At 43.2% G+C, this 14,688-nt stretch overlaps 1 long non-coding RNA gene and 1 other non-coding gene across 3 annotated transcripts; both read right to left on the bottom strand.

The window, feature by feature from the left end:
- Nucleotides 1-10,921: 10,921 nt before the first annotated feature.
- LOC131912587 (uncharacterized) lies at nt 10,922-14,147 on the bottom strand. 2 transcript variants are annotated; one of them, XR_009379651.1, is made up of 2 exons: nt 13,724-14,147; nt 10,922-11,233 (listed from the first exon to the last, which is right to left on the bottom strand). It is a non-coding gene; the product is annotated as an uncharacterized LOC131912587 (long non-coding RNA). The 2 variants fall into 2 exon arrangements; XR_009379652.1 differs by having other exon boundaries at nt 13,848-14,147.
- On the bottom strand, nt 11,370-11,440 carry Trnag-ccc (transfer RNA glycine (anticodon CCC)). The gene has a single exon. It is a non-coding gene; the product is annotated as a tRNA-Gly (tRNA).
- Nucleotides 14,148-14,688: the final 541 nt, after the last annotated feature.

The following is a 14,688-nucleotide window of genomic DNA, read 5'->3' as shown; positions in this document are numbered from 1 at the left end:
CTCCCCATCAGATCATCGGGTCCTACTGTCCTCCTCTCTATTGCTCTCCCATCCCTGCACCTTGGCAATGGTCCCTTTTTGCTGCCCTGGTTTCTGCAGTTACCCCAGGACATCTGCTCGCACCTGGGGATGTGGAGCCAGGAGCCTCCGATGAGAGAGGACACGCAACACTTGCCTTCACCTCATCAACCTGATCTTCTGTGCTTTCATCTACCTGAGAAGCTCACGATTTCGGTTTTCTTTACAGTTGAATAGTATTCCATCATGATATGCACCGCGTGTTCATTTCCCATTCGTTGGCTGAAGGACGTGTAGGTCGTTTCCACTTCCTAGCTGTTGTGAACAGAGCGCTCGTGAGCATGCTGAGTAAGTGCTGTGGAGTAGGGGTCAAGTCCTTAGGATATGTTAAGAGGTGACGCGGCTGAGTCGTATGATATGGTGCACTTATCTTTAACTTTTTGAGAACCTCTACACTGATTTCAGAGTGGTTGGGCCAGTTCAAAATCTCACCAACAGTGAGTTAAGGATCCCTTTTCTCCACATCCTCTTCAGTATTTGTTTCTTATCTTTATCATTCTTACTGGGGAAAGATGAAATTTCCAAATTATTTGCCTTTGGCCCCCCCCCCCAGCTCTTGAATTTGAGGCCTGTGACACGACACCCCACAATTCTTACAAGGCTTTTTGTCTTTGACAAGCTTCAGAATTTGATGAAATTCAATTTCATTTTCCCTTTTATTGCTAAAGCCTCTGTGATCTCCAAGACATTTCTCCTACCTGAAACAGAGAGTAACATTTTCTTTTCGAAGCTTTTTAGTCTTCATGCTAAAAATCTATTTTTTTATTTCCTGATCTCATTAAAATTCTAGACTCAGCCAGCAGACCAATACCCACAGCATTTCCAGTTACGTTCTTCCTGCAAACCTCCTTGGCCTTTGGCCTTCTCTCATTTTCTCTTCTCACCTCTATGGTTATGAAAATCAAAAATAGCTAAAACAGAGAAAAAGAAAATTAGGGTCTAACCTGTACCTTGACCTGACCTGGCCTGTTTTCTGGCTTGTGAATCTATTCTGTTGTTGTGCGGCCTTGAACTTCAGTTGTGTGTCTCCATTCTTTCTTCCATGAAATGGGACTAATGGAAAGGTCCACCTCATTCTTCCCTCGGCTGTATCTGAAGATAACCAATAAGGCAACTCTGGAGAATCATTTTCCTCAGCGTCATCACTTCTGATAATTGTTTTTTTTTTTTTTTTTTTTTTTTGGTTTTTCGAGACAGGGTTTCTCTGTGTAGCTTTGCGCCTCTCCTGGATCTCACTCTGTAGCCCAGGCTGGCCTCGAACTCACAGAGATCCTCCTGGCTCTGCCTCCCGAGTGCTGGGATTAAAGGCGTGCGCCACCACCGCCCGGCTCACTTCTGATAATTGTATCTGTCTGCACTATTTTTGAAAGCCACTGTTTAGATATTCTGCACATTAAACTGGTGTTTCTGGTAGAAATCCCCTGTAGATGGGTTTCTATAACACGTGCTGTTTTGTCCAGTTTTCCCTGTATAATGTCTCTGAGTTTTATTCATATTATTGAGAAATCAGACAGTCATTCCTTTTAACTGTTGAGTACTGTTCCACAATTTGGATACAGCACAATCTATCAATATTCCAATAATGGACTCTTGAGTGTGGCTTGAAGGTTGGACTATTGTGGATAAAATTGCTATGAAAATTCTTGTTAGTGTGTTTGTGTGTGTGTGTGTGTGTACATGTATGTGTGTGTGCACGTGTACATGTTTGTACATGTACATGCATGGGTGCATGTGTGTGCACATGTGCATGCTTGTATGTGTGTATCTTTGTGCTTGTGTGTGTGTGTGTGCAGACATGTGTTTTCAGTTATCATGGAAACGTGGGTGAAAAGTCAGTAAGAACAGGATTACAGCCGGGCGGTGGTGGCGCACGCCTTTAAACCCAGCACCGGAGGCAGAGGCACCTGGATCTCTGTGAGTTTGAGGCCAGCCTGGTCTACAGTGAGTTCTAGTGTAGTGGGTAGCCATTCCAGCTTTGCCCTGGAAGTACCACCCCCATTGAGGCTTTGGTAACTGTCACGCCCACAAGGCGGGCCCAGAGAGGGCCCTGAAGACCCGAGATCCGGAAGGGCGGGCTCTCTTGCTTCCTGGACCCTGGACGCTGGAGGTAGACCGTGCAGAGTTCTCCAGAGAACACCGCCGTTCTGCGCTACGTCTCTCCCAGACCCTGTTACCTATCCCTTCACTTGTGAGTTACCCCACAAAATAAACCTCCCTTTAACTACGTGGAGTGGCCTTAATAGTTTCACCAATATCTGGCGCTCACGTGGGGCAAGTTCCAACGGCCTGGGTGGCTCCCGCCCTCAGCCTCCTCCCGGGCCGGCGGGTACCTAAACCCGCCTGCAGAGTTCCATAGAACCAGGGAACGCCTACACGGCTCCATTCCCAAAAAGGGAGCAAGTCCGGTCTCAGCTCCCTAGCTTAGCCCGCAGACCAGCGAAAAACCGCTGTGAGTGAGGCGATCCCCTCCTCCCTGAGCAGGCTCCGGATCCCCGCCGTCCCCGTCCCCGGCTCCCCTCCCGCCATCCCAGGTCCCCGCCCCATCCCGTCCCGGCTCCCGCCTCCAGCTGCCGCCAGCCAAGGTTGCCAGCAGGACCTGCTTTGGAGCTGTACCAGCGCCTCCTGCTGGCTGAAAGGCGCTACTACACCCCCACACCACCGAAAGGTAAGCTGGGCAAACCAGCGTTTTATTTCAAGTAGAAGTACCTGATAATTTTACACCTTAAAACCGACAAATTTTGAGTAATTCTTGTAATATGGCCGACAACATTACCTCACAAGAATTTAAAAACTTCTTTGCCTGTATGATGAATGACATTTTCCTGGAAATATACAACCTTCCTAAGGCTTATCTGGCCTGTACCATTTTGGCTTTCATCGTAATAATTCACACAGTGTTCAAATGCTGGTTTAATAATAAGAACAAAGATGAGTCATTATTGGGATTGATACAGGCCTTCAAAGATAGCAGTGAAGGCTTAGATGAAAAGATTCTCTCCCTGGAATCTGCTAACCAGGATTTACATAAAAAGATTCTCTCTCTGGAATCTGCTAACCAGGATTTACATAAAAAGATTCTGTCTCTGGAATCTGCTAACCAGGATTTACAGGCTTTAAAAAATAGCAGTGAAGGCTTACATAAAAAGATTCTGTCTCTGGAATCTGCTAACCAGGATTTACATAAAAAGATTCTGTCTCTGGAATCTGCTAACCAGGATTTACATAAAAAGATTCTCTCCCTGGAATCTGCTAACCAGGATTTACATAAAAAGATTTTCTCCCTGGAATCTGCTAACCAGGATTTACAGGCTTTCAAAGATAACAATGAAGGCTTAAAGAAAAAGATTCTTTCTCTGGAATCTGCTAACCAGGATTTACATAAAAAGATTCTCTCTCTGGAATCTGCTAACCAGGATTTACATAAAAAGATTCTGTCTCTGGAATCTGCTAACCAGGATTTACAGGCTTTGAAAGATAACAATGAAGGCTTAAAGAAAAAGATTCTTTCTCTGGAATCTGCTAACCAGGATTTACGTAAAAAGATTCTCTCCCTGGAATCTGCTAACCAGGATTTACATAAAAAGATTCTGTCTCTGGAATCTGCTAACCAGGATTTACAGGCTTTAAAAAATAGCAGTGAAGGCTTACATAAAAAGATTCTCTCCCTGGAATCTGCTAACCAGGATTTACAGGCTTTCAAAGATAACAATGAAGGCTTAAAGAAAAAGATTCTTTCTCTGGAATCTGCTAACCAGGATTTACAGGCTTTCAAAGATAACAATGAAGGCTTACAGAAAAAGATTCTCTCCCTGGAATCTGCTAACCAGGATTTACAAAACAGGCTTGAACCCAAAATTGATTTTATTGATAGTAAATGTGAATATTTAATGAATAGAACACTAACTCTCCAGACACTATATAAGGAAGGAAGATTATCATTAATTGATAAAATAAGGTCTATGGAATCATGTATTTCAGAAGAAAATAAAAACTTCCATGATTCCATGAGAAATCTAGAATCCCTAGTAAGAGAGGAGGTTCACTCCCTAAAACAGACCCTAGGTGCTCGTTTGCAAGCCCTGGAAGAAACTCTCAGTAAACATGACAAGGGACCTAATAAGCAGAAGGGCAAGACCATACAGGTTGTAACATCTCCAAATGACTCTCATACAATGCCTTGTCCTGTTATCGTCCATGAGAAGCCAGCAGATGATGAACACCCTGAGCCATATAATACATATACATTACAACCAATTTTAACAAGGGACTTTAAAAATATAAAGGAAGCAGTAGTTACGTATGGGATACACTCCACATACGTAAAACAATTGTTAAATTCGTGGTCTACCTCACATAGAATCATTCCAGATGACTGGCATCAGTTAATTTCAGCTGTTCTAGAATATAGCCAGCAGTTACAGTGGAAAAGCTGGTTGAGAGAAGAGGCAAGAAATTTAGAACAACAAGGTAAACTCAGAGGTTTTGTGATCTCCCAAGATCAAATACTTGGTGAGGGATGTTTCGCTGACAGGAATGTACAAGCCAATTATGATGAGCATACAATATCGCTATGCCGTACAGCAGCTCTAAATGCTTGGGAAAAAATTCCAGAACCTGGAAAACCAACTGAGATATACACAAAGATATTTCAGGGACCACACGAACCCTTCACTGATTTTTTAAAGAGGCTGAACACAGCTATAAGAAAAGCTGTGTCAGATAAAGAATTAAGAAAAGTATTAACTGAGTCCTTGGCGTTTGACAATGCTAATGCAGAATGCAAAAGAATACTTACACCATTAAAGATCAGATTAGCTCCTTTGAAAGAATGGATTCAGTATACTAATGGTGTTGAGTCTCGTAACTACAGTAATGAGGCTTGGATAGGAGAGACAAATCCCAGAGGTGGAAGAAGGCCCCGTGGTACCAAATGTTTTATACAAAGAAATGAAATTTGGCAGATGAATGTGTTTCATTTTGCAGAATTTGGAAGATTAAAGTATGTACACCATACCATTGACAACTATTCAGGATTTCAGTGGGCAACTCCTATGAGTTCTGAAAAGGCTGATTCTGTGATTACACACCTATTAGAAGTTATGGCCATCATGGGAATACCTGTACAAATTAAGACAGACAATGCCCCACCATATGTCTCCAATAAAATGAAACAGTTCTTTGCTTATTACAATATAAAACATGTTACAGGTATACCACACAATCCCACAGGCCAAGCATTCATAGAAAGATCCAATCAGACTTTAAAGGATATGCTAAATAAACAGCAACAGGTAACAATGACTCCTAGAAATAGATTGCATAGTGCTTTATTAACCTTGAATCTTCTCAATGCTGATAAGAAAGGAACAACAGCTGCGGAGAGACATTGGACGACAGACAAAACTCCTGAGCTAAACCAGCCTGTTTATTTCAAAGATGTGCTGACCTCAGAATGGAAACCTGGATATGTCCTACGCTGGGGAAGGAGTTTTGCTTTTGTTTCTGCAGGAGAAAAAAAGCTATGGATACCAACAAAATTAATAAAAATTTGATTCTAACAGGAGAAACCCCTTGAGGAGAAGTAAAAGCTCATCCACCAATGTGACATCTCTACAAGTTGTAAGAAAAATTTAACAAAGGTTGGGGTAGGGTTCTGTTTTTGTCTTTCCAGGATAATGGAAATACCCATCTTCCAGAAATCATAAGGCCTTGGATATCCGGATGTCTACAGCAGAAAGAATCTATTGGTACCAATCTACACAGAGTAAAATCTCACTGCCTAACATCTATATCTCTTTCAATATAGAAAAGTTGTGGGGTTGGGGATTTAGCTCAGTGGTAGAGTGCTTGCCTAGCAAGCGCAAGGCCCTGGATTCGGTCCTCAGCTGGGGGGGTGGGGGAGAAAAGTTGTGGTTCCAATTCAATTATAAACCAAGCTGGCTTTGGAGATGGAATTGGCTCACTCCTTCTCTAAACCCAAGCATATTGCTAAAAGAAAAGGTTGAGAGATTCTTCAGTCCCATGTCAGAAGAGCCCTCTGGTGTGGGACAGAAGGAAACCAATAAAAAGGAACCATTGTCTTCTAGATTCTAATTCTCTCCATGCTTACTCTTGATTTCTCGGAATCCTTTCTTACATGTCATATCATCTTTAAATCCAAACTTTCCATTTTGATATATTAATAATGTTCAAGTTTTTCATGGTAAAAAAATAAGTTTTTTCAATAGCAATCTCTGAAGTCTCCAGAAGGAAGATGGGGCCCCAACAACAACAACTCTACCCAGTCCAGAATGATGCCATGGTACTCATCATCTTACTACACTTCTAGCCAGAATTTGAGACAGTCTTACCCATTACTCTGAGACTTACTGCAGAATCTACAGTTAGTCCAACTGAGACTTACCTATCTGAGCTTTCTTACAGTACCCAACAGAGATACCATCACCCCCTGACCAGCAGGAAGCAATTCTAAGAAAACGACGCCCTTTCTCCCAAAGGTTTCATATTTCTCAGGGTTATGGATGATGGTTATAGGGTTGGGGGTGGAAGAAAATATTAGACAGTATTCTCCTTAAGAAAAGAAAAAGTGTCTCAAAAAAAAAAAAGAAAAGAAAAAGTGGAATGGATAGGTATAAGATACTATGATAGATTATTGTATATACTAGTAAACAAATTTAGTAAAATAGCAGCCTTAGATAATTTGCACTGTTATGGATTCTTATATGTTGATACAAATGTAAACTATTTTTATATTCCTGTTTAAGATAATTTGTATATTGATACAAATATGTGTTATTGTATGCCCCCAAATATTGTGCATGCTAATAAACTTATCTGGGGTCAGAGACAGAACAGCCACAATATTAAACATAGAAGTTAGGCAGTGGTAGCACACGCCTTTAATCCTAGCATTCCAGAGGCAGAAATCCATGTGTTCAAGGATACAGCCAAGCATGGTGACTCACGCCTTTAATCCCAGAAAGCAAGCCTTTAATCCCAGGGAGTGGTGGTAGAAAGCAGAAAGGTTTGTAAGGCGTGAGGACCAGAAACTTAGAAGCATTTGGCTAGTTAAGCTTTCAGGCTTCTAGCAGCACAGTTCAGCTGAGAGCCATTGGGATGAGGACACAGAAGCTTCCAGTCTGAGGAAACAAGATCAGCTGAGAAGTTGGCCAGGTGAGGTTAGCTGTGGCTTGTTCTGTCTCTCTGACCATGCAACATTTCACCCCAATAACTGGCCCCGGGTTTGTCTTATTAATAAGAACTTTTTAAGATTCATGCTACACAAATACAGAACTATATTTGTTATAATGTACATACATTTCTACTCTTTTTTGAAATATTTGTATATTGATACACATGTAAATTTATAATCTGTCATAGTGTATGTATGTTCTACCTCTGTTTAGGATATTTTGTATATATTTGTAAATATATATATTTGATATATATTTAGGATTATTGTCATATTACATATTGCACTATAATTACTACCTCTGTTAAAGATATTTTGTGTATTGTCACAATTTTGAAGTCATCATCCTTTACCATTTGCTTACAGACTGTTTACCTTGTTTACATGAAGCCTTAGTCCTTAGGTTATTTCGGTAGATAAGACTTATAGATTTATAGTCACCTATGCTTGTTATCTCTATAGTTACGTTAGTTAGGTTATCCAGATTTACAGATACATAGGTCAGATGGACAGGTAATCTTCAAACACTTCATAGACCTAGAGAATATGGCATTTAAATAACTTAGAATTCTGTTGACGTGAGACACAATTGCTCCTGGCTGCACCAATTTGATCCCGAGAGAATGTTGGGCTTCTAGACATTTCCATTTGGAAGTTTGTCTTCTTGGCACAAAATGGCCTACTGGGCAAAGAACTGCCCTTGCCTCGACTGCTGACAGTACGAATGCAATGCTATCCTTTCTGGACAAGCGGGACACAAGGAAAGCGACCACTGTACTCTGCCAAGACAGGGTAAGATGGTCTTTCAGAATTCCTGCTTCGGAAAATGGTCTGTCAGATACTCTAGGCCTGTAGCCAATTTGAATGCACCAACAATGCTGAGAAACATTAGGTGACTGTCCAGGCTGCCAGCTGTCTCGGTCTACTCTCGCAAGATTCCCGAAAGTTGCTTACATCCATCTTCCATTTCTCAGGTACCATTATATTCCTTCTCAGGTCTTTGATGGGATTGAAGACTAGCAGTTATAGTTACAACTTAGTGTGTGTGTGTGTGTGTGTGTGTGTGTGTGTGTGTGTGTGTATAGATATATATATAGATAGATATAGATATATAGTATCTTAGAACATATTAAGTATTAGGTTCAGGTTCTTTAGGATAGGACACCTTTTGGAATGATCTCTGTAACGTGCCATCTACCCATGCTCCAGACTTCTCTGGATTTTAGTATGTGTCTCTTGTTTGATATTGTTCTTGTTGGTTGTAGTTCCATCTTATCTAGGTCATTATCCCTCATTACTCCTGGACAATATTTGATAATCATTCCTATTGTATATAGTTTTGTATTAGGTTAGAACCTTCTTATTTAGACAAAAGGGGGAGATGTAGTGGGTAGCCGTTCCAGCTTTGACCTGGAAGTTCCAACCTGTATTGAGGCTTTGGTAACTGTCACGCCTACAAGAGAGGAGAGAGGACCCTGAAGACCCGAGATCCAGATGGGCAGCTCTCTTGGTTCCTGGATCCTGGACGCTGGAGGTAGACCGAGCAGAGTTCTCCAGAGAACACCGCTGGACTGCGCTTCATCTTTCCCAGACCCTGTAACCTATCCCTTCACTTGTAAGTTACCCCACAAAATAAACCTCCATTTTAACTATGTGGAGTGGCCATAATATTTCAACCAATAGTCCAGGAAAGGAGCAAAGGAGCTAAAGCTATACAGAAGAAACTGTCTCGAAAAAATTTTTTTTTCTGCGTTCTGGTGTGTTTCATCTTTACTACGACTTGGTGTCTTCAAATTTTATAGCTATACCACTGGGTTTAGCGGTGTCCCAACATGATTCTAACCCTGGTTTCCTGACAGCTAATGCTTTGAGCACCCTTGGATGTGTCAGTGGGTCATTGCTGTGTTTCCCTTCCTAAGTGTCCATTTTAGAAGCTGCAGTGCCTCCATTTTTGTCAGTGTGTTTGGAAACTCGCCACCTCTCCAGGATGGAGCTCCCTTGTCTGCATGGTGTGTGAATGTGCCATCCCAGACTGGGGCTTGCCCTTTTCCCTGCTGGCATCTTCCAAAGCACAAGGAGAGATGATTACCATTTAAGTCCAGGTGCTGCCCAGCTGTGACTGGAGTCAGGCCTGGGAGACAGGATTTCAGTGCAACAGCGATTGGGAGCCTCTGGTTTCCAGAGGAGGCCTACTTTAGCTTCACGGTGCCTTTGCCTGAGGACACATTGTGGGATTCATGCCCTTTGTGCCTCTGTCCATCTCTCTCAGCCTGCGTTCTTATGCCACCCGGGCCACCTGTCCAGGAGTGACATTGCTCACAGTAATCTGATCTTCCCACATCAATCATTAATCAGGAAACGTCCCACAGACTTGCCAATCTGATGGAGACATTATCTCAACTGGCATTCCCTCTTCCTTGACTTTAGTGGTGAAAAGTTGACAAACCTAACCAGCAAAGCTCTCCCGGGTTATTCTTAAAACCTGCTTCCTATGTAGAGAAAAGTGTTGGAAGCAAGCAAACCCCAACCAAACAAGAAGTTATGTAGTGTGTGTGACAGTTTTTATTCAGGGGTTTCCAAACAAGTCAAAACAAAATAGGAAAACAAGCAAAACCTCAAAACAACAAAAAAACCTGATGTTTTCAGCACAGTATGGTCATTGAAGAACAAAAACTCACCATCAATCTATTAACCAAACCCAGAAAGGCATAACAGCAGAAGAAAGAAACCTGAATGCTAATAAGTACATACATTATTTTATTTTGGTTTTTTGAGACAGGGTTTTTCTGTGTAACAGCTCTGGCTGTCCTGGAACTTGCTTTGTAGACCAGGCTGACCTCGAACTCACAGAGATCCACCCGCCTCTGCCTCTCCAAGCAAAGGAATTAAAGGTGTGGGCCACCACACCCAGCTGTACATACATTATTAAAAAGAGAAATACTGAGCCGTGAGTTGGAGGCCAGTCTGGTCTACAGAGTGAGTTCTGGGACAGCTAAGGCTACACAGAAAGAAACCCTGTCTTGAACAATAAACAAAAAGGGGGGGGGGGCGGATATTGACCGGCTGTCCTGCTACAGGCCCAGAATGCCAGCACTTCACTGCTAGCCTGTGTCTAAACAGAAGAATTATCACTGGTCTGAAAACACTTTTTTTTTTTTTTTTTTTTTTTTGGTTTTTCGAGACAGGGTTTCTCTGTGTAGCTTTGCACCTTTCCTGGAACTCACTTGGTAGCCCAGGCTGGCCTTGAACTCACAGAGATCCTCCTGGATGCCTCCCGAGTGCTGGGATTAAAGGCGTGCGCCACCACTGCCCGGCTTGAAAACACTTTTAAAAAAATCTTAGATTTAAGCTATTCTTGGATAAGAGAGAATTTGGGAGATCAATTATCTTTCTGACACAGTGGCATTCAGTGGCATTATTTAAAATAAAAAAGGTTTATCTAATTTATTGTGTGTATTTGTTTGGGGGCACGCGAAGACAGAGGTTAGTTCTGGCCTTCCACCGTGGGGTTCCTGGGATTGAACTCGGGTCATCAACACGTGGTGGCAAGTCCTTTACCTGCTGAGCCATCTCACCACGCCCACGTTACTTTCTGTTGTACACTTTACCCGAAGCCTCCCTAAGTGCTAAGAAACATAAACAAGACTCAGATTCTGTACCTTGTTTTTTCTTATTAAAAGGACAGTTTTGGGGCCGAGTCTGTTGGCACACATTGCTGGGGATATGGACCCTTTCCTTCTTGGATCTCCAGAAGGACTGTGGGACGCGCGGCTAGCGTGGTGACGACCAGGGTTCCTACGTCCAGGGTATGCACCGTGGTCCTGTGGTCGGGGTCCTGTGGTCGGGTCGTCCCCCCAACCCCCGCCTGCATCTGCCCAGGGCCTGCCCCCTGCAGCGGATCTCCTTTCAACGTCTCAGTCTAAGGTCCATCCAGAATTGCGGACCTTCCGGCTTCTGAGGATTCTAAAGGAAGAAAACAACCATGTTAGGTACAGACATCCAGTACCGCAGCTCCAGCATTTCAACTGGATTGTATTGTAAAATTGCAGACTCTGTGCGGTCTTTACCAATTAGATGTAAACCCGAACTCTGAAAACGTTGCATTGGCCGGGAATCGAACCCGGGTCTCCCGCGTGGGAAGCGAGAATTCTACCACTGAACCACCAATGCCTCATGCTTACCCCTATTGAAGGGTAGGAAGACCTAATTTCTTCAACAAGGGTTTGTGGTTTGATTTGGTCTCGGTGTTACCTAAAAAGTAACTAATGCATCCAAACCATTAAAAACAAAACCAAACAAACAAACAAAAAAAAATACAAGCATTGTACTAGAAGAAACCATAATTATCTGATTTGCCCGATCCAACTCAACCTGAAAAATAGCTTTTAGGTTGCATGAACCTCTTATTTCTGATCACCAATCTTCAATTTTTAATTTCAAATGGTTGCCTTGGTGTTTATTTCGGTGTTTCTGAGGTGACCAGTCTGTGGTGGTGACCTGGGTAAAAGTCTAATCAAGGGAGAAATGAGAAGAATTAAAATTAAAGGAAATATAGGGGCAAACAGGCATAATCAAATTTTGGGTTGAAGAGTTAGTTTTTATAGTTGATCATGTTATGTGATGTTTGTTGAGTTGATCAGTCTCCTAATTATTGTAGCAACAGTATGTGCCTTCTGTTTTATCTTTATTTTGACAAAGTTTAAGTGTTGGAGAGATCTGTTGGCCCAATCCTTTAGGAGGAAGAAAACGGAATAGAACAGCTGTCACAGGCTCTGGGTCCAGGAGTCCTCCTGACTTTGAAAAGACAAGAGCCACCTGCAGAATTGTGTTTCTGTCACTGCAAGCCAAGGCAGCAGGTTCTGGACTCAGGTGCAGACTGAATTACAGACCTGACCTCGGCAAGAAACTCCAGCTTCGTGCTGACCTAGCCAAGTGGTCGGTCCTAGGGGCCCTTTGCCCACCCCTAAGACACAGACAGCTTCGGCAAACACCTTCTAAGCGCCACATGCATCGACTGAACTGCATTTATTTCCCAGCCTACACACTTGCACTTCCTGCACTCAATTCCTAAACGTAGAGGAGACCTCAGATGCACTTTATAGTGTCAAATTCCGCAATGGCACACACCAGTGTATCCAAGATTGGTATCCCATGCCACCCTCCACGTCAGCACTGTGATCCCCCTATGAGCAGTACACTGTTCTGAGAGCTTTAGTCCATCACAGGAACCTGTCTCTATCCCTGCCTGGTCTATGTGTTCTCATTAACATTCATCTTTTTGTCTGACCCAGAATTTGCCATTTTCCTTAGATAGACAGTCCCAATCTCTCAACACTACAATTTGTTTCTAGTTTAGTTGTTTAGGTTTACTGGATTCTTTACAGATTCAGTGCCCCATCAACTGCACTCTGTCCTACATTACTTCTTATATCCATTAAATATAGATGGCTCAAAAACAGGGCTTCTCTATAGCCAGCTTTGCCTAGTCTGGTCCATTTGCAACATTGTATCCCAAGTGAGGATTTTGCAATACAAGTCTGGGCACATCTATAGTTAAAACAAAACCGTATCTACTGATATAGCTGTGTTACTCGGCTTCAAGTACTTTAACAAACAATGAAGAAAACTCAACATAAGGAAACCATGTTATTTTTAATGCCCAGTTTTAGAAGTTGTCTTAGGTTTCTATTCCTGTGATAAACACCATGACTAAAAGTGACCTGGGGAGAAAAGGGTTATTTTATTTTATAGCATATAGTCAGTCCTTCATGAAGGGAAGTCGTGGCAGGAACCTGGAGGCAGGGCCTGAAGCAGAGACCATGGAAGGATGCTGCTGACTGGCTTGCTCAGCCTGCTTTCTTATACAACCCAGGCCCAGGGGTGACTGGGCCCTCCGACATCAATCATTAATCAGAAAAATGCCCCACAGACTTGCCTACAGGAGGCATTTTCTCGCTTGAGGTTCCCTCTTCCCAGATAACTCCAGCTTGTGTTAGAAAAAAAAAAAAACTATCACAGAAATTTTAGACCATTTTTGATTGTTTCTGTTGCTTTTGGACCTGTGGTGAGGCCAGATATCATGGTCTCTGCATCTACAGAACAAAATCCTTTACCACACAACCAGGAAAAGAGGAAGCCACTGGGATCCCACTATCCCACTCAAAGGCATGCCTCCAATGACCTGAAAATCTGTCGCTAGGGACCGCCTCTTAAAGGTTCCACTGTCTCTGGATACTGTTGGTTCAGTGATGAGGGAGACAGTTGGTATGAAGAAACCATCTATATGAGAGAGAGAAGAACAGGAAAGCTCTGAGCAGCAGAAGGCTGTTTGGACATGTTGTTGTCTGAGTATAAAATACCTTTCTCCACCCCAGCTCATGTGTCTTAGCCTTGGTGCCTTGATGGTGACATTATTTTGGGTGGTGTTAGAACATTAAGGAGATGGGACCTAACTGGAAAAAGTTGCTGGTGTGTATCCTGAAGGAGTATCTGAGCACTGGCCTTTCCTCTTCCTGTCTGTGGACAGGTGAGCTGCTCTGCCTCACCACAGTCTGCACAATGATGCTGGTCCTCTCACCACACGGTCCCCACGATGATGCTGGGCCTCTCACCACACGGTCCACACGATGATGCTGGGCCTCTCACTGCATGGTCCCCACGATGATGCTGGACCTCTCACCACACGGTCCCCACGATGATGGCTGGGCCTCTCACCACACGGTCCCCATGATGATGCTGAGCCTCTCACCGCACGGTCCCCACAATGATACTGAGCCTCAAGTAAGGCCACGGCAACAAGCCCTCTGGCCATGGACTGACACTGTGAGCTCAACAAGACCTGACCTCCTCAAAACTGTTTCTCTTGGGTATTGTCACAATGACAAGTAGTCCCACCCATGCACTGCCATCCATCCTTGGGTATTGTCACAATGACAAGTAGTCCCACCCATGCACTGCCATCCATCCTTGGGTATCGTCACAATGACAAGTAGTCCCACCCATGCACTGCCATCCATCCTTGGGTATCGTCACAATGACAAATAGTCCCACCCATGCACTGCCATCCATCCTTGGGTATCGTCACAATGACAAATAGTCCCACTCATGCACTACCGTTCATCCTCGTGTCAGAATCGATGCCATTGTGGGATCTTTCTCATGGTTTCCACCAGGCAGTTAAAAACTTGGGCTCTGGGTTGGGGATGGCACAAACCTGCAATCACATCACTAGGAAGGCAGGAGAAAATGATTGAGCACTCAAGGCTGTCTAAACAACACTCAACGGCTAATCGCCATTATTATTATCATCATTATTATCATCTTAGAGATTTGCAGAGGGACGTTCTGATCTTAGGCAGAGTGTGGTGCACACATCATCGTAAGTTCAGTAACATGACAATAATCACTTACATAAACTT

This window comes from Peromyscus eremicus, chromosome 6, assembly GCF_949786415.1.
Source record: "Peromyscus eremicus chromosome 6, PerEre_H2_v1, whole genome shotgun sequence".
In the NCBI taxonomy this organism is placed as follows: domain Eukaryota; kingdom Metazoa; phylum Chordata; class Mammalia; order Rodentia; family Cricetidae; genus Peromyscus; species Peromyscus eremicus.
The sequence above is the reverse complement of the archived record's forward strand: the minus strand, read 5'-3'. Positions and strand labels throughout refer to the sequence as shown.